The following is a 26,751-nucleotide window of genomic DNA, read 5'->3' as shown; positions in this document are numbered from 1 at the left end:
TGAAATCACAGTACTGTATTTTTAAGAAAATAGCGCTGCGTTTTGCATTTGATTGCCAACCACACCCTCCCCCAGGAGATATTTTTGTAAGAGAACTAAGCTAATTTTTTTACAGTAACATGTTAAAAAAAATTGATATAGCAGCACTTATGAAAATACCTTGCGGGAGAAGGGTATGGTTGGTAAACAAATGTAGAGGCCTGCATTATTTGAGTAAAAATACAGTACATAGTCTTTTTAGACTGCCTTATTTCACTTAGTAATATGCACTTAAGATTAATCCATGTATTGTTTAGCTTAGTAGCTCCTTTTTATCGCTAAATAATAACCTGTTGTATGAACATACACCTACTGAAGTACATCTTGATCACTTCCTTGTTTTGTTAATTATGAATAATTGCTACAAATAATTTCATATAATTTTTCTGTGTCTACATAGTTTTCAAATTAGTTGCATAAATATCTAGAAGCATGATTGCTGGATCATATGGCAGACTATGTTTAGCTTTGTAACATAGAATGCCAGCCTGTCTTCCAAAGTGACTATACCATTTTTGCTTTCCCACCAGTGGTGAATGAGGGTCTTGCTCTGCATCTTCACCCTCATTTGGTATTGTCAGTTTTTTTTTTTTTTTTTTTTTTAGTCATTCTAATAGCCTTTCTTGTTATTGGATTAATTTGCATGTCTCCAATCATATATGACGTTAAGCATCTTATCATTTTGTCACCTTTATATTTTCTTTGGTGAAATATTTGTTCAGCTCTTTTAGCTATTTTAAATTTAGCTTTTCTTTCCTTGTTGTTTTTTTTTTTTTTTTTACTTGTGATTTAGGTGAAAGTTTACAGGGCTAATTAGTTTCTCATTGAACAATTAATACACATATTGTTTTGTGACATTGGTTGCCAACCCCGTGACATGTCAACACTTTCCCTTTCTCAACTTTGGGTTCCTCATTTCCATTTGTCCAGCTTTCCTATCCCTCCTGCCTTCTCATCCTTGCTCCTGGGCTGGTGTGCCCATTTAGTCTCCTATACATTCTTGAACTATGGGCATTATTGTTTGTTTTATGGGCCTGTCTAATCTTTGCCTGAAGGGTGAACTTCAGGAGTGACTTTAGTACTGAGTTAGAAGGGTGTCCGGGGGCCATACTCTTTGGGTTTCTCTAGTCTCTGTCAGACAGGTAAGTCTGGTCTTTTTTTGTGAGTTTGAATATTGTGCTACATTTTTCTCCAACTCTGTCTAGGACCCTCTATCGTGATCCTTGTCAGAGCAGTTGGTGGTGGTAGTCAGATACCACCTAGTTGTGATGGACTCAGTTGGTGGAGGTTGTAGTAGTTGTGGTCCATTAGTCCTTTGGACTAATCTGTCTCTTGTATCTTTGGTTTTCTTCATTTTCCCTTGCTTTAGACAGGATGGGACCAGAAGACGTATCTTAGATGGCTGCTCACAAGCTTTTACGGACCTAGCTGCTACTCACCAAAGTAGGATGTAGAACATTTTCTTTATAAACTATATTATGACAATTGAGCTTTGTGACCGCTGATACAATGGTCTCCAGTCCTTAGCCCAGTAACTCTGTCCCTCAGAAAGTTTGGATATGTCTATAAATCTTCTATGACTTTGCCTTGGTCAAGTTGTGCTAACTTCCCCAGTATTGTGTACGGTCTTACTCGTTACCGAAGTATCACTTATCTATTGTCTAGTTAGTGCTTTTGCCCTATTGTTGAGTTTTAAGGACTCTTTTTATATCTTGGATAAAAAACCACACCCAAACCAACTGCATCAAGTCGATTCCGACTCATAGTGACCCTACAGGACAGAGTAGAACTGCCCCATAGGGTTTTCAAGGCTGTAAATCTTACTTGAAGCAGACACATCGTTCTCTTGCAGAGTGACTGGTGCATTCAAAACACTGACTTTTTGGTTAGAAGCCAAGAACTTTAACCACTGCACCACCTGGGCTTGTTATATCTTGGATACAAACCCTTTATTCTATTATTAGATATGTGTTTTGCAAATGGTTTCTCCAAGTCTTTGGCTTATCTCTTTATTCTATTAACACTGTCTTTAGAAAAGAAGGTGTTTTTAATTTTAATGAAGTCCAACTGATTTATTTTTTTCTTACATGGATCATGCCTATGGCGTTGTATCACAAAACTCATCACCAATTACAAGGTCTCTTGGACTTTTTCTTTGTTATCTTCTAGAGGTTTTATAATTTTGCATTTTACATTTGGGTCTAAAATTCCTTTTGATTAATTCTCGCAAAAGGTATAAGGACTGTGTTTATATCCATTTTTGTTTCCAGCACTTTTTGTTTAAAACATTATCCTTCCTCCATGAATTGCCTTTGTTCTTATGTCAAAGATTAATTGATTATAGTTTTATAGTTCTATTTCTGGACTCTCTATTATGTTCCATTCATCTATTTGTCTATTATTTTGCTAATACTGTGATGTCTTCTTTACTGTTGCTTTATATCAAGTCTTGAAGATGGGTAGTTTTAGCCCTACAACTTGTTTTTTTTTTCATCAATATTGTATTGGCTATTTTGGGTCTTTTTACCTTTCTATATAAATTTTAGAATCAATTTATCATCATCTACACAATAGCTTGCTGAGATTTTAATTAGATCTCAGAACGAGTAGGAAAAGTTGATCGGTAGATCAAATAGAGAAAACTGATATTTTAATAGTGTGAGTCTTTCAATACATGCACACACACTATCCCTCCATTTTTTTTTTAGATCTTCTTCAATTTCTTTTATTAGCCTTTTGTAGTTTTCCACGTACAGATAGTATACATATTTTGTTAGATTTAAACCTGAGGCTTTCATTTTTTCAGTGTTATTGTGTGAAATGTTTTTGTTTTCAATTTTAAATTCCAATTTTTCGTTCCTGGTATATAGAAAAGCAATTTACTTTTGTATATTAATTAATTATCCTAATCCTTGCTATCTATAATTTATTAGTTCCAGGAGTTATTTTGTATAATTTTTTTTTAACTTCTACATAGATAACTATTATACCTGCAAAGAGTTTCATTTCTTTCTTCTCAATCATTGCACTTTTTTTTTTCCTTTTCTTGTCTTACTGTGTCAGCATGAACTTCAGTACAATTTTGAATAGCAATGGAGACAGGGGGCATCCTTGCATCATTCCTGAACTTAGGGGAAAAGTATCTTAGAGTGATATTAATATCCATCTGCAAAAAAAATGGAACAAGACCCATACCTCACGCCATGCACAAAAATGAGCTCAAAACGGATCATAGACCTAAATATAAAATCCAAAACAATGAAGATCATGGAAGAAAAAATAGGGACAATATTAGGAGCCCTAAAACATGCCATAAACAGTATACAAAATATTGCTAACAATCCAGAAGAAAAACTAGATAACTGGGAGCTTCTAAAAATCAAACACCTATACTCATCCAAAGACTTCACCAAAAGAGTAAAAAGATTACCTACATACTGGGAAAAAGTTTTTAGCTATGACATTTCCAATCAGTGTCTGATCTCTAAAATCTACATGATACTACAAAAACTCAACTACAAAAAGACAAATAACCCAATTAAAAAATGGCCAAAAGGTATGAACAGTCAGTTGCAAAAGGACAAATATTGTGTAAGACCACTATTGTAAGAACTCAAGAAATAAACACAGAAGAAAATATTCTTTGATGGTTATGAGAGGGAGGAGGAAGGGAGGGTGGGAGAAGAGTATTCACTAATTAGATAGTAGATAAGAACTACTTCAGGTGAAGGGAAACAGCACACAATTCAGGCGAGGTCAGCACAACTGGACTAAACCAAAAGCAAAGCACTTTCCTGAATGAACTGAATGCTTCGAAAGCCAGCGTAGCAGGGGCAGGGGTTTGGGGACCATGGTTTCAGAGGACATCTAAGTCAATTGGCATAATAAAATCTGTTAAGAAAATATTCTGCATCCCACTTTGGAAAGTGGCACCTGGGGTCTTAAACGCTAGCAAGTGGTCATCTAAGATGCATCAATTTATCTCAACCCACCTGGAGCAAAGGAGAATGAAAAACACCAAGGACGCAAGGTGACAAGCACAAGAGACAGAAAGGGCCACATAAACCAGAGACTACATCTTCCTGAGACCAGAAGAACTAGATGGCGCCCAGCTACAACTGATGACTGCCCTGACAGGGAACACAACAAAGAACCCCTGAGGGAGCAGGAGAGCAGTGGGATGCAGACCCCAAATTCTCCTAAAAAGACCAGACATAATGGTCTGACTGAGACTAGAAGGACCCCAGTGGTCATGGCCCCAGACCTTCTGTTGGCCCAGGATCAGAACCATTCCCAAAGCCAACTCTTCAGACAGGGATTGGACTGGACAATGGGTTGGAGAGGGATGCTAGTGAGGCGTGAGCTTCTTGGATCAGGTGGACACTTGAGACTATGTTGGCATCTCCTCTCTGGAGGGGAGATGAGAGGGTAGAGGGGGTTAGAAGCTGGTGAAATGGACACGAAAAGAGAGAGTGGAGGGAGGGAGGGAGCTGTCTCATTAGGGGGAGAGAAATTGGGAGTATGAAAATTTTTTTTTTTTTTTTAGCAAGGTGTATATAAATTTTTGTGTGAGAGATTAACTTGATTTGTAAACTTTCACTTAAAGCACAATAAAAACAAAAAATGATATTATCTGTATGTTTTTATACATGTACTTTATCAAGTTGAAGAAGTTACTCTCTATTCCTGTTTTGCTAAGGGTTTCTATCATGAATGGATTTTGGGTTTTGTCAAGTGTCTTTTTTTACATTTGTTGATATAGTAATATGACTTTTGTCTTTGGTCTGTTGATGCTGTGAATTACCTTGTTTGATTTTCAAATATTGAACCAGTCTTGCATATCTGGATTAAATCCCACATGGATATGGTGTAAAATTATTTTGAAATATTTTCCAGTGTAATTTGCTAATTTTTGTATCTGCATTTATTATGTCCATAAGGAATATTGGTTTGTATTTTGCATGCTTAAAATGTTTTTACCTGATCTCAGTATTAATATTCGCCTCACAGAATCTAAGAAGTACTTTCTACACTTATATTTCTGTAAGAGATTATAGAAAACTGCTGTAACTTATTCCTTAAATATCTGATATGATATTTGTGCTCAGTGCTTTCTTTCTTGGATGGTTATTAATTATTGATTAAATTTATTTAGTAGATATAGGCTTACTCTTATTATCTATTTTTCCTTGTGTGAGTTTTGGTAGTTGTGCCTGTCATGGCTTGAATTGTTCCCCCCCACCCCAGAAATGTGTCAGTTTGGCTAGGCCATTATTCCCAGTATTGTGTAATTGTCTACCATTTTGTCATCTGATGTGATTTTCCTGTGTGTTGCAAATCCTACCTCCATGATGTTAATGAGGCAGGATTAAAGGCAGTTATGTTAATGAGGCAGGAGTCAATCTGTAAGATTAGGTTGTGTCTTAAGTCAATCTCTTTTGAATATAATGTAAAGAAGTAAGCAGAGAGACGTTGGAACTTCATACCACCAAAAACAAGAGCCAGGAGAATAGCACATCCTTTGGACCCAGGGTCCCTGTGCTGAAAACCTCCTTAACCGGGGAAGATTGATCACAAGGAGCTTTCTCCAGGGCCGGCAGAGAGAAAGCCTTCCCCTGGAGCTGGCACCCTGAATTCTACCTTCCTAGACTGTGAGAGAATAATTTTCTCTTTGTTAAAGCCTTTGACTTGTGGTATTTCTGTTATAGCAGCACTAGATAACCAAGACAGTGTCTTTAAAGGGATTGGTCCAATTCATCAAGGTTATCAAATCTGCAGGCATGGAGTTGTACATGATATTCCTTTATTATCCTTTTACTATACATTAGATCAGAAGATATGACTCCTCTTTCATTTCTGATATCAATAATTTATATCTTCTCTATTTTTTCTTGGTTAGCCTTGTTAGAGGTTCATCAATTTTTATTAATCTGTTCAAAAGAACTGGCTTTTAGGTTCTTTGGATTACTTTATTGCTTTCTTGTTTTAAATTTAACTGATTTCTACTTTAATTTTTTTTAAATTAATTTTTATTAAGCTTCAAGTGAACATTTACCATTCCAATCAGTCTGTCACATGTGAGTTTACATACATCTTACTCCCTTCTCCCACTTGCTCTCCCCCTATTGAGTCAGCCCTTTCAGTCTCTCGTTTCGTGCCAATTTTGCCGTCTTCCCTCTTTCTCTATCTTCCCATCCCCCCTCCAGTCAAGAGTTGCCAACACACTCTCCAGTGTCCACCTGATTTAATTAGCTCACTCTTCATCAGCATCTCTCTCCCCCCCGCTGACCAGTCCTTTTCATGCCTGATGAGTTGTCTTCGGGGATGGTTCCTGTCCTGTGCCATCAGAAGGTCTGGAGAGCATTGTCTCCGGAATTCCTCTAGTCGCAGTCATACCAGTAAGTATGGTCTTCTTATGAGAATTTGGGGTCTGTATCCCATTGGCCTCCTGCTCCCTCAGGAGTTGTCTGTTGTGCTCCCTGACAGGGCAGACATCGATTGTGGCCGGGCACCAACTAGTTCTTCTGGTCTCAGGGTAATGTAGGTCTCTGGTTCATGTGGCCCTTTCTGTCTCTTGGGTTCTTAGTTGTCGTGTGACCTTGGTGTTCTTCCTTTGCCTTTGCTCCAGGTGGGTTGAGAACAATTGATGTATCTTAGATGGCCGCTTGCTGGCATTTAGGACCCCAGATGCCACATTTCAAAGTGGGATGCAGAATGTTTTCATAATAGAATTGTTTTGCCCATTGACTTAGAAGTCCCCACAAACCATGTTCCCCAGACCCCAGCCCCTGCTCCGCTGACCTTTGAAGCTTTCATTTTATCCCGGAAACCTCTTTGCTTTTAGTCCAGTCCAATTAGACTGACCTTCCTTGTATTGAGTGTTGTCTTTCCCTTCACCCAAAGCAGTTCTTATCTACTGATTGATCAATAAAAAACCCCTCTCCCTCCCTCCCTCCCTCCCTCCCCCCTTTGTAACCACAAAAGTATGTGTTCTTCTCCGTTTTTTCTATTTCTCAAGATCTTATAATAGAGGTCTTATACAATATTTGTCCTTTTGCCTCTGACTCATTTCGCTCAGCATAATGCCTTCCAGATTCCTCCATGTTATGAAATGTTTCAGAGATTCGTCACTGTTCTTTATCGATGCGTAGTATTCCATTGTGTGAATATACCACAATTTATTTACCCATTCATCTGTTGACGGACACCTTGGTTGCTTGCAGCTTTTTGCTATTGTAAACAGAGCTGCAATAAACATGGGTGTGCATATATCTGTTTGTGTGAAGGCTCTTGTATCTCTAGGGTATATTCCGAGGAGTGGGATTTCTGGGTTGTATGGTAGTTCTATTTCTAACTGTTTAAGATAACGCCAGGTAGATTTCCAAAGTGGTTGTACCATTTTACAATCCCACCAGCAGTGTATGAGAGTTCCAATCTCTCCGCAGCCTCTCCAACATTTATTATTTTGTGTTTTTTGGATTAATGCCAGTCTAGTTGGTGTGAGATGGAATCTCATCGTAGTTTTAACTGGCATTTCTCTAATGGCTAATGATCGGGAGCATTTTCTCATGTGTCTGTTGGCTGCCTGAATATCTTCTTTAGTGAAATGTGTGTTCATATCCTTTGCCCACTTCTTGATTGGGTTGTTTGTCTTTTTGTGGTTGAGTTTTGACAGAATCCTGTAGATTTTAGAGATCAGGCGCTGGTCGGAGATGTCATAGCTGAAAATTTTTCCCAGTATGTAGGTGGTCTTTTTACTCTTTTGGTGAAGTCTTTAGATGAGCATAGGTGTTTGATTTTTAGGAGCTCCCAGTTATCTGGTTTCTCTTCATCATGTTTGGTAATGTTTTGTATTCTGTTTATGCCCTGTATTAGGGCTCCTAGGGTTGTCCCTATTTTTTCTTCCATGATCTTTATCGTTTTAGTCTTTATGTTTAGGTCTTTGATCCACTTGGAGTTAGTTTTTGTGCATGGTGTGAGGTATGGGTCCTGTTTCATTCTTTTGCAAATGGATATCCAGTTATGCCAGCACCATTTGTTAAAAAGACTATCATTTCCGCAATTGACTGACACTGGTCCTTTGTCAAATATCAGCTGCTCATACATGGATGGATTTATATCTGGGTTCTCAATTCTGTTCCATTGGTCTATGTGTCTGTTGTTGTACCAGTACCAGGCTGTTTTGACTACTGTAGCTGTATAATAGGTTCTGAAATCAGGTAGAGTGAGGCCTCCCACTTTCTTCTTCTTTTTCAGTAATGCTTTACTTATCCGGGGGTTCTTTCCCTTCCGTCTGAAATTAGTGATTTGTTTCTCTATCCCCTTAAAATATGACATTGGTATTTGGATTGGAAGTGCGCTATATGTATAGATGGCTTTTGGTAGAATAGACATTTTTACTATGTTAAGTCTTCTTATCCATGAGCACGGTATGTTTTTCCACTTAAGTATGTCCTTTTGAATTTCTTGTAGCAGAGTTTTATAGTTTTCTTAGTATAGGTCTTTTACATCCTTGGTAAGATTTATTCCTAAGTATTTTATCTTCTTGGGGGCTACTGTGAATGGTATTGATTTGGTTATTTCCTCTTCGGTGTTCTTTTTGTTGATGTAGAGGAATCCAAGTGATTTTTGTATGTTTATTTTATAACCTGAGACTCTGCCAAACTCTTCTATTAGTTTCAGTAGTTTTCTGGAGGATTCCTTAGGGTTTTCCATGTATACGATCATGTCATCTGCAAATAGTGATAGCTTTACTTCCTCCTTGCCAATCTGGATACCCTTTATTTCTTTGTCTAGCCTAATTGCCCTGGCTAGGACTTCCAACACGATGTTGAATAAGAGCAGTGATAAAGGGCATCCTTGTCTGGTTCCCGTTCTCAAGGGAAATGGTTTCAGGTTCTCTCCATTTAGAGTGATATTGGCCGTTGGCTTTGCATAGATGCCCTTTATTATGTTGAGGAATTTTCCTTCAATTCCTATTTTGGTAAGAGTTTTTATCATAAATGGGTGTTGAACTTTGTCAAATGCCTTTTCTGCATCTATTGATAAGATCATGTGGTTTTTATCTTTTGTTTTATTTATGTGATGGATTACATTAATGGTTTTTCTGATATTAAACCAGCCTTGCATACCTGGTATAAATCCCACTTGATCAGGGTGAATTATTTTTTTGATGTGTTGTTGGATTCTATTGGCTAGAATTTTGTTGAGGATTTTTGCATCTATGTTCGCGAGGGATATAGGTCTAAAATTTTCTTTTTTTGTAATGTCTTTACCTGGTTTTGGTATCAGGGAGATGGTAGCTTCATAGAATGAGTTGGGTAGTATTCCGTCTTTTTCTATGCTTTGAAATACCTTCAGTAGTAGTGGTGTTAAGTCTTCTCTGAAGGTTTGGTAGAACTCTGCAGTGAAGCCGTCTGGGCCAGGACTTTTTTTCTTGGAAGTTTTTTTATTACCGTTTCAATCTCTTTTTTTGTTACGGGTCTGTTTAGTTGTTCTACTTCTGAATGTGTTAGTTTAGGTAGGTAGTATTTTTCCAAGAATTTATCCATTTCTTCTAGGTTTTCAAATTTGTTAGAGTACAATTTTTCGTAGTAATCTGAAACGATTCTTTTAATTTCATTTGGTTCTGTTGTGATGTTGTCCTTCTCGTTTCTTATTCGGGTTATTTGTTTCCTTTCCTGTTTTTCTTTAGTCAGTTCTAGCCAATGGTTTATCAATTTTGTTAATTTTTTCAAAGAACCAGCTTTTGTCTTTGTTAATTCTTTCAATTGTTTTTCTGTTCTCTAATTCATTTAGTTCAGCTCTAATTTTTATTATTTGTTTTCTTCTGGTGCCTGATGGGTTCTTTTGTTGCTCACTTTCTATTTGTTCAAGTTGTCGGGACAGTTCTCTGATTTTGGCTCTTTCTTCTTTTTGTATGTGTGCATTTATCGATATAAATTGACCTCTGAGCACTGCTTTTGCTATGTCCCAGAGGTTTTGATAGGAAGTATTTTCATTCTCGTTGCTTTCTAAGAATTTCCTTATTCCCTCCTTGATGTCTTCTATAACCCAGTCTTTTTTCAGGAGGGTATTGTTCAGTTTCCAAGTATTTGATTTCTTTTCCCTAGTTTTTCTGTTATTGATTTCTAGCTTTTTTGCCTTGTGGTCTGAGAAGATGCTTTGTAATATTTCGATGTTTTGGATTCTGCAAAGGTTTGTTTTATGACCTAATATGTGGTCTATTCTAGAGAATGTTCCATGTGCACTAGAAAAAAAAGTATATTTTGAAGCAGTTGGGTGGAGAGTTCTGTATAAGTCAATGAGGTCAATTGGTTGATTGTTGTAAGTAGGTCTTCCGTGTCTCTATTGAGCTTCTTACTGGATGTCCTGTCCTTCTCTGAAAGTGGTGTGTTGAAGTCTCCTACTATAAATGTGGAGGTGTCTATCTCACTTTTCAATTCTGTTAAAATTTGATTTATGTATCTTGCAGCCCTGTCATTGGGTGCATAAATATTTAATATGGTTATGTCTTCCTGATCAATTGTCCCTTTTATCATGATATAGTGTCCTGCTTTATCCTTTGTGGCAGATTTAAGTCTAAAGTCTATTTTGTCAGAAATTAATATTGCTACTCCTCTTCTTTTTGCTTATTATTTGCTTGATATATTTTTTCCATCCTTTGAGTTTTAGTTTGTTTGTGTCTCTAAGTCTAAGGTGTGTCTCTTGTAGGCAGCATATAGATGGATCGTGTTTCTTTATCCAGTCTGTGACTCTCTGTCTCTTTATTGGTGCATTTAGTCCATTTACATTCAGGGTAATTATAGATAAATAAGTTTTTAGTGCTGTCATTTTGATGCCTTTTCATGTGAGTTGTTGTCCATTTCATTTTTTCACATACTTTTTTGTGCTGAGACGTTTTTCTTAGTAGATTGTGAGATCCTCATTTTCATAATGTTTAACTTTATGTTAGTTGAGTCGTTAGGTTTTTCTTAGCTTTTTTCTTGAGTTATGGAATTGATATTCCTTTTTGTGGTTACCTTATGATTTACCCCTATTTTTCTAAGTAAAGACCTAACTTGTATCCTTCTATATCGCCTTGTATCACTCTCCATCTGGGAGTTCAATGCCTCTTATATTTAGTCCCTCTTTTTGATTATTGTGATCATTTATCTATTGATTTCCATGATTCCCTGTTATGTGTATTATTTTGTTTATTTATTTATTTTTTAGAATTAATCTTACTTTGTTTGTTTTTGTGTTTTCCCTATTTGAGTTGCGTTGATATCAGGACGTTGTGTTTTGTGACCTTGTATTTTGCTGGTACGTGATATTATTGGTCATCAGGCCAAACAATCTCCTTTAGCATTTCTTGCAGTCTTGGTTTAGTTTTTGCAAATTCTCTAAGCTTGTGTTTATCTGTAAATATCTTAATTTCTCCTTCATATTTCAGAGAGAGTTTTGCTGGATATATGATCCTTGGTTGGCAGTTTTTCTCCTTCAGTGCTCTGTATACGTCATCCCATTCCCTTCTTGCCTGCATGGTTTCTGCTGAGTAGTCTGAACTTATTCTTATTGTTTCTCCCTTGAAGGAAACCTTTCTTTTCTCCCTGGCTGCTTTTAAAATTTTCTGTTTGTCTTTGGTTTTGGCAAGTTTGATGATAATATGTCTTGGTGTTTTTCTTTTTGGATCAATCTTAAATGGGGTTCAATGAGCATCTTGGGTAGATATCCTTTCGTCTTTCATGATGTTAGGGAAGTTTTGTGTCAGGATTTCTTCAACTATTTTCTCTGTGTTTTCTGTCCCCGCTCCCTGTTCTGGGACTCCAATCACTCGCAAGTTATCCTTCTTGATAGAGTCCCACATGATTCTTAGGGTTTCTTCATTTTTTTTAATTCTTTTATCTGATTTTTTTTAGCTATGTTGGTGTTGATTCCCTAGTCCTCCAGAAGTCCCAGTCTACATTCTAATTGCTCGAGTCTGCTCCTCTGACTTCCTAGTGCGTTGTCTAATTCTGTAATTTTATTGTTAATCTTTTGGATTTCTGCATGCTGTCTCTCTGTGGATTCTTGCAACTTATTAATTTTTCCACTATGTTCTTGAATAATCTTTTTGAGTTCTTCAACAGTTTTATCAGTGTGTTCCTTGGCTTTTTCTGCATTTATCCTAATTTCATTTGTGATGTCTTTAAGCATTCTGTAAATTAGTTTTTTATATTCTGTATCTGATAATTCCAGGATTGTATCTTCATTTGGGAAAGATTTTGATTCTTTTTTGGGGGGGTTGGAGAAGCTGTCATGGTCTGTTTCTTTATGTGGTTTGATATGGACTGCTGTCTCCGAGCCATCACTGGGAAACTAGTTTTTCCAGGTAATCAGCTAAAAAAAAATGCAGTCAGGTCCCTATCTGAATTCTCCCTCTGGCTCCGGGTATTTGGATGTTAATGGAGCCGCCTGGGGAGGGTGGTGGAGGGATCAGAGTGCTGGGAGTGTAGCACCTCAGAATATAGAGCTGATCCCCGCATTCACGCTCCACCCGCGTCCGCCAAAATCCTGGCGGGACGGCTCCCCAGCTGGGATGCTGCTCTCCCGGCTCCGAGACCCGTCACTTCCTCCCGGGGACTTCTCCCTCTGGTGCGCCGCACCGCTCGCTCGAACTGGGTGGGCATTGCCTGCACGAATGGCTGGGCCTGCCCCCGGGGTCGCTTTAGGGAAATATAGCTGATCCCCACGCTTGCACCACGCCCGCTTCCCTCCAAACTCCCGGCGGGATGGGTCCCCGGCTGGGACGCTGCTCTCCCCACTCCAAGATCAGTCACTGCCTCCCCGGTGCTTCTCCCACCGTCTGTGCCGCTACGCCGCCTGCGCCAACCGGCTAGGCTCTCTCCCGGGATGAGTTCGGGGGGTAGGGCTGGGCCCCTTGTCTGTGCCATCTGCCCCCCTGGGCTCTGCCCCAGATTGGGCTCCGAAGGTCACCTGCCTGGTACCCTGGCTTCTGGTTCTGAAAACGAACGCTGTCTGCCCGTATTTGTTCGTTCTCTGTCTCTAAGTCTGTGTTTGTTGTTCAGAGTTCGTAGATTTTTATGTATGTGATCGATTCACTTGTTTTTCCGAGTCTTTGTTGCAAGAGGGATCCGCGGTAGCATCCACCTAGTCCGCCATCTTGGCCCCGCCCCCTCCACTTTAATTTTTATTATTTTCTCTTCCTCTTGCTTTAGTCTTAAATTGCTCTCCTTTTCCTGTTTCCTAAGGTGGAAGCTTAGGTTATTTATTTTAGATCATTACTATTTTTAATATGTGCACTTAATGTTATAAATTTCTCTCTAAGCCTGCTTTTGCTGCATCTAACAAATTTTAAGTAGAATTTTTATTTTTTATTTAGTTAAGATCATTTTTATTTTCTCTTGCAACTTCTTCTTTGATCAGTGTACACCTAGAAGTGTATTGTTTAATATCCAAATATTGGAAAATTTTGCACTTATCATTCTATTTTTGATTTTTAGTTTAATTCCATTGTAGACAATGAATATATTTTTTATTATTTCTCTTCTTTTAAATGTTTTAGGATATGGTTTGTTGCTCAGTATGTTTTCCATCTTGATCAATGTTACCCATGAACGTGAGAAGAATGTGTTTGTCCCACTCTTGCTGCATGAGGTACTGTTATTGATTAGGTCAATTTGAATGGCACTGTATTGGAGCAAAATTTTTGTATACTGTTGAAATTAAGTTGGTAATAATCCAAACTAGATAGTTATAAATTAATATACTGGCTGTAATCCTCTGAACAATACTTAGAAAATAACCTAAAAATATATAGTAGTAGAAGCAGCAAGGGAATTAAAATAGTATACTAAAAAAAAAAAAAAAAAACTAACACACAAAAGGAAGCAGAAAAAGAGGAATGGAAAAAAGACATAAGACATGTAGAATACATAAGACATGTAGAAAACAAATAGCCTTTTTGGAAAACATTTTAGCAATCATTCAATATATTAAACAATAAGTTACCATGCATGTAACCTAACAATTCTACTCCTAGATATAGACACAAATGAATTTAAAACATATGCCCACACAAAAAATTGTACACAAATGTTCATATCACAATTATTCATAATAGCCAAAAAGTAGAACCAAAAAAAACCAACCCAAAAAGTAGAAACAACCCCAAATACTCAACTGATGAATGAAAAATAAAATATGGTGTATCCATACAATGGAGTATTATTTAGCATTATGTTGTTTGTTGTTGTTAGGTGCCGTAGAGTCGGTTCCGACTCATAGCAACCCTATGCACAACAGAAAGAAACATCGCCCGGTCCTGCAATCGTTGTTATGCTTGAGCTCATTGTTGCAGCCACTGTGTCAATCCGCCTCGTTGAGGGTCTTCCTCTTTTCTGCTGACCCTGTACTCTGCCAAGCGTAATGTCCTTCTCCAGGGACTGATCCCTCCTGACAACATGTCCAAAGCATGTAAGATGCAGTTTCGCTATCCTTGCCTCTAAGGAGCATTCTTCCAAGACAGATTTGTTCATTCTTTTGGCAGTCCATAGTATATTTAATATTCTTCGCCAACACCATAATTCAAATGCGTCAACTCTTCTTCGGTCTTCCTTATTCACTGTCCAGCTTTCACATGCATATGATGTGATTGAAAATACGATGGCTTGGGTTAGGCGCACCTTAGTCTTCAGGGAGACATCTTTGCTCTTCAACACTTTGAAGAGGTCCTTCACAGCAGATTTGCCCAATGCAATGCGTCTTTTGATTTCTTGACTGCTGCTTCCATGGCTGTTGATTGTGGATCCAAGTAAAATGAAATCCTTGACAACTTCAATCTTTTCTCCATTTATCGTGATGTTGCTCATTGGCCCAGTTGTGAGGATTTTTGTTTTCTTTATGTTGAGGTGTAATCCATACTGAAGGCTGGGGTCTTTGATCTTCATTAGTAAGTGCTTCAGGTCCTCTTCACTTTCAGCAAGCAAGGTTGTGTCATCTGCATAACGCAGGTTGTTAATGAGTCTTTCTCCAATCCTGATGCCCCATTCTTCATATAGTCCAGCTTCTTGTATTATTTGTTCAGCATACAGATTAAATAGGTATGGTGAAAGAATACAACCCTGACACACACCTTTCCTGACTTTAAACCACTCAGTATCCCCTTGTTCTGTCCAAACAACTGCCTCTTGATCTAGGTAAAGGTTCCTCATGAGCACAATTAAGTGTTCTGGAATTTCCATTCTTTCAGTGTTATCCATAGTTTGTTATGATCCACACAGCTGAATGCCTTTGCACAGTCACTAAAACACAGGTAAGCATCCTTCTGGTATTCTCTGCCTTCAACCAGGATCCATCTGACATCAGCAATGATATCCTTGGTTCCACGTCTTCTTTTGAATCCAGCCTGAATTTCTGGCAGTTCTCTGTCGATATACTGCTGCAGCCGTTTTTGAATGAACTTCAGCAAAATTTTGCTTGTGTGTGATATTTAATGATATTGTTCTATAATTTCCACATTCAGTTGGATCACCTTTCTTGGGAATAGGCACAAATATGGATCTCTTCCAGTCACTTGGCCAGGAAGCTGTCTTCCATACTTCTTGGCATAGATGAGTGAGCACTTCCAGCGCTGCATCTGTTTGTTGAAACATCTCAATTGATATTCCATCAATTCCTGGAGCCTTGTTTTTCGCCAATGCCTTCAGAGCAGCTTGGACTTCTTCCTTCAGTACCATTGGTTCCTGATCATATGCCACCTCTTGAAATGGTTGAATGTCAACTAATTCTTTTTGGTATAATGACTCTGTGTATTCCTTCCATATTCTTTTGGTGCTTCCTGCATCGTTTAATATTTTCCCCATGGAATCCTTCACTAATTTAGAGACCATCTGAAGAATAGATTTGATGCATTGAACACTAGTTACCGAAGACCAGACGAGTTGTGGAATGACATCAAGGATATTCATCCATGAAGAAAGCAAGAGGTCACTGAAAAGACAGGAAAGAAAGAAAAGACCAAGATGGATGTCAGAGGAGACTCTGAAACTTGCTCTTGAGCATCGAGCAGCTAAAGCAAAAGGAAGAATTGATGAAGTAAAAGAACTGAGGATTTCAAAGGGCCTCTCAAGAAGGCAAAGTATTGTAATGACAAGTGCAAAGAGCTGGAGATGGAAAACCAAAAGGGAAGAACACACTCGGCGTTTCTCAAGCTGAAAGAACTGAAGAAAAAATTCAAGCCTTGAGTTGCAGTAGTGAAGGATTTAGCATTATAAAGGAATAAATTAAAGATGTATGCTACAACTTGGATGAATCTTGAAAACGTTACGCTAAGTGAAAGAAATTGATTTAAAAAAGCCAAATATTTTATGATTTCATTTATATGCAATGGCCAGAACTGTGAATTTATAGAGACAGAAAGTAGACTAGTGGTTGCATGTGCTGGGACAGGGAAATAGAGGAGTGACCACTAATAAGTAGGGTGCTTGTTTTTGGGGTGATATAAATTTAGTCCCTGGGTGTTTGAAATAGTTAAGCACTTGGCTACTAACTGAAAGGTTGGTATTTCGAACCTACCCAGAGGCACCTCAGTAGACAGGCCTGGTGATCAATCTGCTTCCAAAAGTTCACAGCCTTGAAAACTCTAAGGAGCAGTTCTACTCTGCATGCGCGGGGTCACCATAAGTCAGAACCCTCTCGATGGCAACTAACAACGATGACAATGATTGCAGAGTCCCTGGGCGGTGAACATGGTTAACGTGCTCACTGCTAGCCAAAAGATTGGAAGTCCGAGTCCACCCGGGAGTGCCTCAGAAGAAAGTCCTGGGTGATCTGTTTTCAAAACTCAACCACTAAAAATTCTGTCGAGCACACTTGTACCGTGACACATGTCGGGTCACTATAAGTCAGAATCAACTTGACAGCAATTTTTTTTATGCATGCACATCTCTGTGATTATACTAAAAGTCACTGAGTTGTACAGTCTAAATAATGAACCTCATCATATGTAAATTGTATGACAATAAAACTTTTTAAATTAAATAATTAAATTTAATTAAAATAATACTTTAACTAAGGTGGGCACTTTGATAAAATTTTTTAAGTGCACTGTGAAAGGAAACATCCTTCTGAATAATATGTAATTCAACAATGCCCTGCTAGGGATGAGAAATAAATATGCTTTTCCAAACAGCTATAAGTGAAGAGAAAATGAATATTTCTGCTTAACTTAGAAATCCGTGTAGAGTCCAATAGTCATTAAAGAACTTAGGACTCTCAGAATCCGTATATCTGAATATATCCTCCGAATATCTTCAACAATCCAAAGATTTGTGGCTGTACTGGTACCCATTTAATTAACACGCACTAATTTTTTTCTTAAGAACCTATGAGGAGCCCTGGTGGCACAATGGTTAAGAGCTACGGCTGCTAACCCAAAGGTTGGCAGTTTGAATTCATCAGCCACTCCTTGGAACCCGTACAGGGCAGTTCTACTCGGTCCTGTACGGTTGCTATGAGTTGGAGTCAGCTCGATAGCAAAGGGTTTGGGTTTTTGGTAAGCACCTATGAGTGTATGCTAAACATTGACATTACAAAGATGAATAAGAAAGGGACCTTGCCCTTTTCAGTTACCATCTTATCTGAGAACGGGTTACAATAAAGGGTTAATTACCAAACACCTTTTATGCTAGCAGAGAAGATTTCTTTTCAGTGTTTTTAAAGTACTTTTTATTGCTGAAATTTACATCTATTTTCAAAGTTAACTGAACAGATTACAACCAAAAAAAAAAACCCACAACACTGTAGCAACCTGACAAGTCATTCAAAACAGGTATCTGTCAGTATGCAAGCAAAGATGCCAGCTGGTGAACTAAAATTGTATGTACTCAATTGTTATTCTGCCACGATGAGAGAAAATAACTAAAATAATTACTTGGCATTTTGATTTCCATAATTAAAAAAAATGGGGCGGTAGCTGCTAGTTGAAAAACTATAGATTATTTATTCATTTTTTTAGTCTCATCCTAGTTTCTCTGTGGACCTAAGAGCATGAACTCTTGTTTTTTCCAAGGCTGTTAAACTCATCACAAAAACAATGTGCCGCTACTTCTCTAAGTTCTGGAGGAGCAATGCCATGTATCTTGAGACTGATCAAGTAGGAGTACGATATTCAAGATGGTTGTACCAGGACACCGAATGAATCTGTATTTTCCAGGATGTTCAACAGAGATGATCCTATTGGTATGCTTCATCCAAAGTCTCTCCATTCTTGAGCAACACGGGTATTTAGGAGAAGACCTCAACTGCTTCCCCTCCTTTGAAGTTTGACATTTATTTTCAGGAAAACCATGTCTCATCAGATATTATTAATTTGGAATAGCAGCGCCAGATGCTGATTCTAGTCTCCACCTTAGAGAGATATCCTTACTTCTTGTGAACCAGAATATTGAGTTTGAGAATTATAGGACAGGACAAATATGACTATTTGCTGTGCAAACATATCTTGTAGAACCACATCTTGAGGATTTTTTTTTTCTAATTGGAAAGAAGAATGGCTTAGAGAAATAGAAAACAGAATCTCAGGGTGGTACTCTGTGTACATGTTTTACATACATGCTTTATTAAAAATTTATGTCAAATTTATTAGAAATTTAGATATCCCTAAAAGGGGGCTTTTCAAGAGATACTTCTTCACCAGATTAACATTCTAGTTGGGGCATCAACTTTCAAAGAAGAGACAAAACAGATTCTAAGGGTTTTTTGTTTGTTTGTTTACATTTTTAAAAAAATATTCTTTAATACCTCTGCATACTCCTAAATTCTTGTTATTTTTGTTGCCACAAATCTAGGATTTCAAAGGTACTTTAATTTGGTTCATTCTGTATGCACCATGTGGGAGAAAGATGTGGCAGTCTGCTTTTGTAAAGATTACAGCTTTGGAAACCCTGTGGGGGCAGTTCTACTCACTCCTATAGGGTCGCTATGAGTCAGAATCAACTCAATGGCTACGGGTTTATATGCATCACTGAATAAACTCCCATTTTTAGTGACTATATTAGTAACAGGAAAATAGTTAATTTAAATTCATCCCACTACTGAAAGCCAGCAGAAGTTAATGTTTATATTTGTTTATAAAAGTTTTTATGGTGTCTTAAGATTTATAGTTACGATACCATGATTCAAAGTCTCATTTCTAAAATCCCTTGCCCTTTTGCCCCTCCATTCCGTCACCTTTTCACAAACACTTCATCTAAATCTACAGCTTGCTGGTTAGTAAGAATATTAAAATAAATAGGAAAAGCTAGATTGCATAGTTGTAGTCTCTGAAGCTAGTTTGCCCAGGATCAAATCTCAGTTTTGTCAATTTTTATTCTTATGACCTTAGACATATATCTGAGTGATAGGTGGCTATCAGGCACATACTTTGGCATTTACGTATCACAGAAGTCCCTGGGTGGTGCAAATAGTTAAGCACCTAACTACTAGCCAAAAAATTTGGTGGTTCAAACCCACCCAGAGGCACCTTGGAAGGCAAGCCTAGCGACCTGCTTCTGAATGATCACAGCCCTGGAAACCCTCTGGAGCATTTCTACTCTATACACATGGGGTTGCCATGAGTTGGAATTGACTGGAGGGCAACTAACAACAACAACTCACACACACACATACACACACAGATATGTGATATATATCTATAGAAGAATATTTATCTATAACTGTATATGTATGTATGCATAAAATATATATGAGGTATATATAGACTTAGAAATGTAGAGGAAAATAAAAACTACAAATAATTTTTAAGAACTTAACTGGAAGAAAATATTGATAAAATTATTTTGCCTTTCCTTTTGCTTCCTTATACATATTGATTCTCACTTCTCTGTTGTTATTCTGCAGCATCACTTAATTCCTTTTGCTTCCAAATTCTTTAAAGAGATACACTTCGAGCTTTATATTGTTTTTCTGTTCAACTGTTTGATTTTAATAATTGCTTACATTTTACTAGGAATTTTATAGTTTATAAACGTCTTTACAAAAATTTTTCTCATCTTATACCGCAAGTACTCATTTAAATTATAAGTCGTCCCACTGTATAGAAGAGAGAATAAAAGCCGTATGAATTCAAGTATCATACCCAGATCATAGCACTATAAAGCCAGGGAGCACAAAACTGGGACCTGGATCTTCAAACTCCAGTTCTGCATGTTTTCACAATAGTATGCTTTCGGAGCTGCCTTAGGCTGGTTCTCTAAAGAAACAAAACCAGTGAAGCATATATATATAGAGAGAGAGAGATTTGTATCAAGGAAACGGCTCATGTGGTTGTAGAGGCTGGAAAGCCCCAAGTTCATGGGTGAGGTGTCAGTCTGGAGGCTTTTGCTGACTCATGTAGCTGCAGAGGATGATGAACCCACAATCAGCAGATCAGATGGCAGGCAGCTGGCTCACAGGCTGTGGAGGCTGACAAACCCAAGATTGGTTGGTAAGATGGCAGACTGCTGGCTTTTAAGTCCTCAGAACTGGAGGTCAGATGACGATGAGCTAAATAGAGGACCCAAAGCATAGTAAAATCCAGCAAGCTTTACCAGGAAGTCTATATATAGTGAATGAAGGCCATATCCCCAAGGAAACTCCCTTTCAACTGATGGGCTGCCCATAGTAGATCTCATCATGGAGGAGATTATACTATAGCAAATCTCATCATGGAGGTGATTACATCATTACATAACTTCCAGACTACATCATAACTGCCAAAACACTGAGAACCATGGCCCAGCAAAGTTGACATACAAACTTAACCATCACAGGAGATGAGTCAACTAACTTTTTTGAGCATTTACTATGTCTTAGCTACCTTTTTCTCATTTAATCATTTTAAGCATCCCCAAAATTAGTCATTATTATTTTATTTTTATTGTGCTTTAGATTTTTTAAAATAATTTTTATTGTGCTTTAAGTGAAAGTTTACAAATCAAGTCATTCTCTCACATAAAAACTCATTTACACCTTGCTACATACTCCCAATTACTCTCCTTCTAATGAGACAGCCTGCTCTCTCCCTCCACTCTCTCTTTTCATATCCATTTCGCCAGCTTCTAACCCTCTCTACCCTCTCATCTACACTCCAGGCAGGAGATGCCAAGATAGTCTTGAGTGTCCACCTGATCCAAGAAGCTCACTCCTCACCAGCATCCCTCTCCAACCCATTGTCCAGTCCAATCCCTGTCTGAAGAGTTGGCTTTGGGAGTGGTTCCTGTCCTGGGCCAACAGAAGGTCTGGGGGCCATGAACACCGGGGTCCTTCCAGTTGCAGTCAGACCATTATGTCTGGTCTTTTTATGAGAATTTGGAGTCTGCATGCCACTGTTCTCCTGCTCCCTCAGGGGTTCTGTGCTGTGTTCCCTGTGAGGGCAGTCATCGGTTGTAGCCAGGCACCATCTAGTTCTTCTGGTTTCAGGACGACGTAGTCTCTGTTTTATGTGGCCCTTTCTGTCTGCTGGGCTCGTAATTACCTTGCATCCTTGGTGTTCTTCATTCTCCTTTCATCCAGGCAGGTTGAGACCAACTGATGCATCTTAGAAGGCTGCTTGCTAGCATTTAAGACCCCAGATGCCACTCTTCAAAGTGGGATGCAGAATGTTTTCTTAATAGATTTTATTATGCCAATTGACTTAGATGTCCCCTGAAATCATGGTTCCCAAACCCCTGCCCCTGCTACACTGGTCTTCGAAGCATTCAGTTTATTCAGGAAACTTCTTTGCTTTTGGTTTATTCTGGTTGTGCTGACCTCCCCTGTATTGTCTGTTGTCTTTCCGTTCACCTAAAGTAGTTCTTATCTACCATCTAATTAGTTAATAACCTTCTCCCACTCCCTCTCCCTCCTCTCATAACCACAAAAGAATGTTTTCTTCTTAAATTATTTCTCAAGTTCTTGTAATAGTGGTCTTATACAATATTTGTCCTTTTGCAACTGACTAATTTCACTCAGCATAATGCCTTCCAGGTTCCTCCATGTTAGGAAATGTTTCACAGATTTCATCATCGGTCTTTATCAATGCGTAGTATTCCATTGTGTGTGAATATACCATAATTTATTTATCCATTCATCAGTTGATGGGCACCTTGGTTGCTTCCATCTTTTTGCTATTTAAACAGTGCTGCAATAAACATGAATGTACATATATCTGTTCCTGTAAAGGCTCTTATTACTCTAGGATATATTGCAAGGAGTGGGATTGCTGGATCGTATGGTAGTTCTATTTCTAACTTTTTAAGGAAGAGCCAAATCTATTTCCAAAGTGGTTGTACCATTTGACATTCCCAACAGCAGTGTAGAAGTGTTCCAATCTCTCCACAGCCTCTCCAACATTTATTCTTTTGTGTTTTTTGGATTAATCCCAACCTTGTTGGAGTGAGATGAAATCTCATTGTGGTTTTGATCTGGATTTCTCTAATGGCTAATGATCAGGAACATTTCCTCATGTATCTGTTAGCTACTTGAATGTCTTCTTTAGTGAAGTGTCTATTCATATCTTTTGCCCATTTTTTAATAGGGTTATTTGTCTTTTTGTAGTTGAGTTTTTGCAGTATCATATAGATTTTAGAGATCAGGTGCTGATTGGAAATGTTGTAGCTAAAAACTTTTTCCCAGTCTGTAGGTAATCTTTTTACTCTTTTGATGAAGTCTTTGGATGAGCATAGGTGTTTTATTTCTAGGCGTTCCCGGTTATCTACTTTTCTTCTGCATTCTTAATAATGTTTTATGTACGTTTATGTCATGTATTAGGGCTCCTAATGTTGTCCCTATTTTTTTTTCCATGATCTTTATCGTTTTAGATTTTATATTTAGGTCTTTGATCCATTTTGAGCTCGTTTTTGTGCAGGGAGTGAGGTACGGGTCTTGTTTCATTTTTTTTGCAGATGGATATCCAGTTATGCCAGCACCATTTGTTAAAAAAGACTGTCTTTTTCCCATTTAACTGTTTTGGGGTCTTTGTCAAATACCAACTGCTCATATGTGGAAGGATTTATGTCTGGATTCTCAGTTCTGTTCCATTGGTCTATGTACCTGTTGTTGTACCAGTACCAGGCTGTTTTGACTACTGTGGCAGTACATTAGTTTCTAAAATCAGGTAAAGTGAGGCCTTCCACTTTGTTCTTCTTTTTCAGTAATGCCTTATTTATCCAGGGCCTCTTTCCCTTCCATATGAAGCTGGTGATTTGTTTCTCCATCTCATTAAAGAATGTTGTTGGGATTTGGATCGGAATTGCATTAAAATAAGAGATCACTTTTGGTAGACTAGACATTTTTATAATGTTAAGTCTTCCTATCCATGGGCAAGGTATGTTTTTCCACTTATGTAAGTCTCTTTTGGTTTCTTGCCAAACTGTACCGTGGTTTTCTTTGTAGAAGTCTTTTACATCTCTGATAAGATTTATTCCTAAATATTTCATCTTCTTGGGGCTACTATAAATGACATTGATTTGGTGATTTCCTCTTCGATGTTCTTTTTATTGGTGTAGAGGGATCCAACTGATTTTTGTATGTTTATCTTGTATCCTGATACTCTGCTGAACTCTTCTATTAGTTGCAGTAGTTTTCTGGAGGATTCCTTAGGGTTTTCTGTGTATAAGATCATGTCATCTGCACACAGAGATACTTTTCCTTCTTCCTGGCCAATCTGGATGCCCTTTATTTCTTTAACTAGCCTAATTGTTCTGGCTAGGACCTCCAACACAATGTTGAATAACAGCGGTGATAAAGGGCATCCGTGTCTGGTTCCCGATCTCAATAGGAATGCTTTCAGGCTCTCTCCATTTAGGGTGATGTTGGCTTTTGGCTTTGTATAAATGCCCTTTATTATGTGGAGGAATTTTCCTTTTATTCCTATTTTGCTGAGACTTTTAATCATAAATGGGTGTTAAGCTTTGTCAAATGCCTTTTCTGCATCAATTTATAAAATCATGTGATTCTTGTCTTTTGTTTTATTTGTGTGGTAGATTACATTAACTGTTTTTCGAATGTTGAACCATCCCTGCATACCTGGTATGAATCCCACTTGGTCATGGTGAATTATTTTTTTGATATATTGTTGAATTCTATTGGCTGGAATTTTGTTGAGGATTTTTGCATCTACATTCATGACGGATATAGGTCTATAATTTTCTTTTCTTGTGGTGTCTTTACCTGGTTTTGGTATCAGGGATACGGTAGCTTCATAGAATAAGTTTGGTAGTATTCCGTCCTTTTCTATGCTCTGACATACCTTTAGTAGTGGTGGTGTTAACTCTTCTCTGAAAGTTTGGTAGAACTCTGCAGTGAAGCCATCCGGACCAGGGCTTTTTTTTAATTGTTGGGAGTTTTTTGATTACCTTTTCAATCTCTTCTTTTGTTATGGGTCTATTTAGTTGTTCTACCTCTGTTTGTGTTAGTTTAGGTAAGTAGTGTTTTTCTAGGAATTCATCCATCTCTTCCAGGTTTTCAAATTTGTTAGAGTACAATTTTCCATAGTAAGGTGATATGATTCTCTTAATTTCAGTTGGGTCTGTTGTAATATCACCCATCTCATTTCTTATTCGTGTTTTTTGCTTCCTCTCCTGGTTTTCTTTTGTCAGTTTGGCCAGCGGTTTATCAATTTTGTTGATTTTTTTTCAAAAAAACAGCTTTTGGACTTGTTAATTCTTTCAATTGTTTTTCTGTTTTCTATTTCATTTAGTTCAGCTCTAATTTTTATTATTTGTTTTCTTCTGGTGTCCTGGGTTTCTTTTGTTGCTCTTTTTCTATTTGTTCAAGTTGTAGGGATAATTCTTTGATTTTGGTCCTTTCTTCTTTTTAGATGCATGCATTTATTGATATAAATTGGCTCCTGAGCACCACTTTTGCTGTGTCCCAAAGGTTCTGATAGGAAGTGTTTTCATTCTCATTGGATTCTCTGAATTTCTGTATTCCATCCTTAATGTCTTCTATAACCCAATCTTTTTTGAGCAGGGTATTGTTCAGTTTCTAAGTGATTGATTTCTTTTCCCTGTTTTTCCTGTTATTGACTTCCACTTTTATGGCCTTATGATCAGAGAAGATGCTTTGTAATATTTCAGTGTTTTGGATTATGCTAAGGCTTGCTTTATGACCTAATATGTGGTCTATTCTAGAGAATGTTCCATGTGCACTAGAAAAGAAACTATACTTGGTTGCTGTTGGGTGGAGTGTTCTGTATATGTCTACGAGGTCAAGTTGGTTGATTGTGGCATTTAGATCTTCCTTGTCTTTATTGAGCTTCTTTCTGGATGTCCTGTCCTTCACCAAAAGTGGTGTGTTGAAGTCTCCTACTATTATTGTGGAGCTGTCTATCTCACTTTTCAATGCTGATAGAGTTTGTTTTATGTATCTTGCAGACCTGTCATTGGGTGCATAAATATTTAATATGGTTATATCTTTTTGGTGTATTGTCCCTTTAATCATTATATAGTGTCCTCCTTTATAATGGATTTAACTTTAAAGTCTATTTTGTCAGAAATTAATATTGCCACTCCTGCTCTTTTTTGATTGTTGTTTGCTTGATATATTTTTTTTCATCCTTTGAGTTTTAGTGTGTTTTTGTCTCTAAGTCTAAGGTGTGTCTCTTGTAGGCAGCATGTAGACGGATCTTGTTTTTAATCCATCTGCCATTCTCTGTCTCTTTATTGGTGCATTTAGTCCATTTACATTCAGCATAATTATGGATAGGTATGAATTTAGTGCTATCATTTTGATGTCTTCTTTTGTGTGTTGTTGACAGTTTCTTTTTCCCACTTAATTTTATGTGCTGAGTAGATTATCTTTATATATTGTCCTTTCCTCATATTTGTTGTTGTTGATCTTGTTTCTGCTGAGTCTCTATTTTTTTCTTGTATTTTATTTTAGTGAGTAGGATAGTTTGTTTCCTAACTTTTATTTCTTTGTATCGCTGTATCTTCCTCTCTATATGGAAGGTGTATGATTACATTTCTTAGTCCCTCTTTATTATTCTAATGTTGTCTTCTTTTTTATAATAACATTGCTGTTACCCTGTTTTGAGGTTTTTTTTTTTTTTTTTTTAATAATCTTGCTTTGTTTTTTTGGATTTCCCTGTCTGGGTTGACTTCTGGTTGCTCTGCCCAGTGTTCTAGTCTTGGGTTGATACCTTATATTATTGATTTTCTAACCAAAGAACTCCCTTTAGTATTTCTTGTAGTTTTGGTTTGTTTTTTTATGAATTCCCTAAACTTCTGTTTATCTGGAATTGTCCTAATTTCACCTTCATATTTAAGAGACAGTTTTGCTGGATATATGATTCTTGGCAGGCAATTTTTTTCCTTCAATTTTTGAAATATGTCATCCCATTGCCTTCTTGCCTCCATGGTTTCTGCCTGGTAGCCCAAACTTATTCTTATTTGCTCTCCTTTTGTAGGTACCTTTTTGTTTATCCCTCACCACTCTTATAATTCTTTATCTTTGGTTTTGGCAAGTTTGATTGCAATATGTCTTGGTGACTTTCTTTTCAGATCTACCTTATGTGGAGTTCAGCGAGCATCTTGGATAGATATCTTCTCATCTTTCATGATACCAGGGAAGTTTTCTGCCAACACATGTTTAACAATTCTCTTTGTATTTTCTGTTATTTCTCCCTGTTCTGGTACTCCAATCACTTGTAGGTTATTTCTCTTGATAGAGTCCCACATCATTTTTAAGGTTTCTTCATTTTTTTTTAAA

The sequence above is a fragment of the Elephas maximus genome, chromosome 4 (assembly GCF_024166365.1).
Source record: "Elephas maximus indicus isolate mEleMax1 chromosome 4, mEleMax1 primary haplotype, whole genome shotgun sequence".
Taxonomy (NCBI): Eukaryota; Metazoa; Chordata; class Mammalia; order Proboscidea; family Elephantidae; genus Elephas; species Elephas maximus.
Note: the sequence above shows the minus strand (reverse complement) of the source record.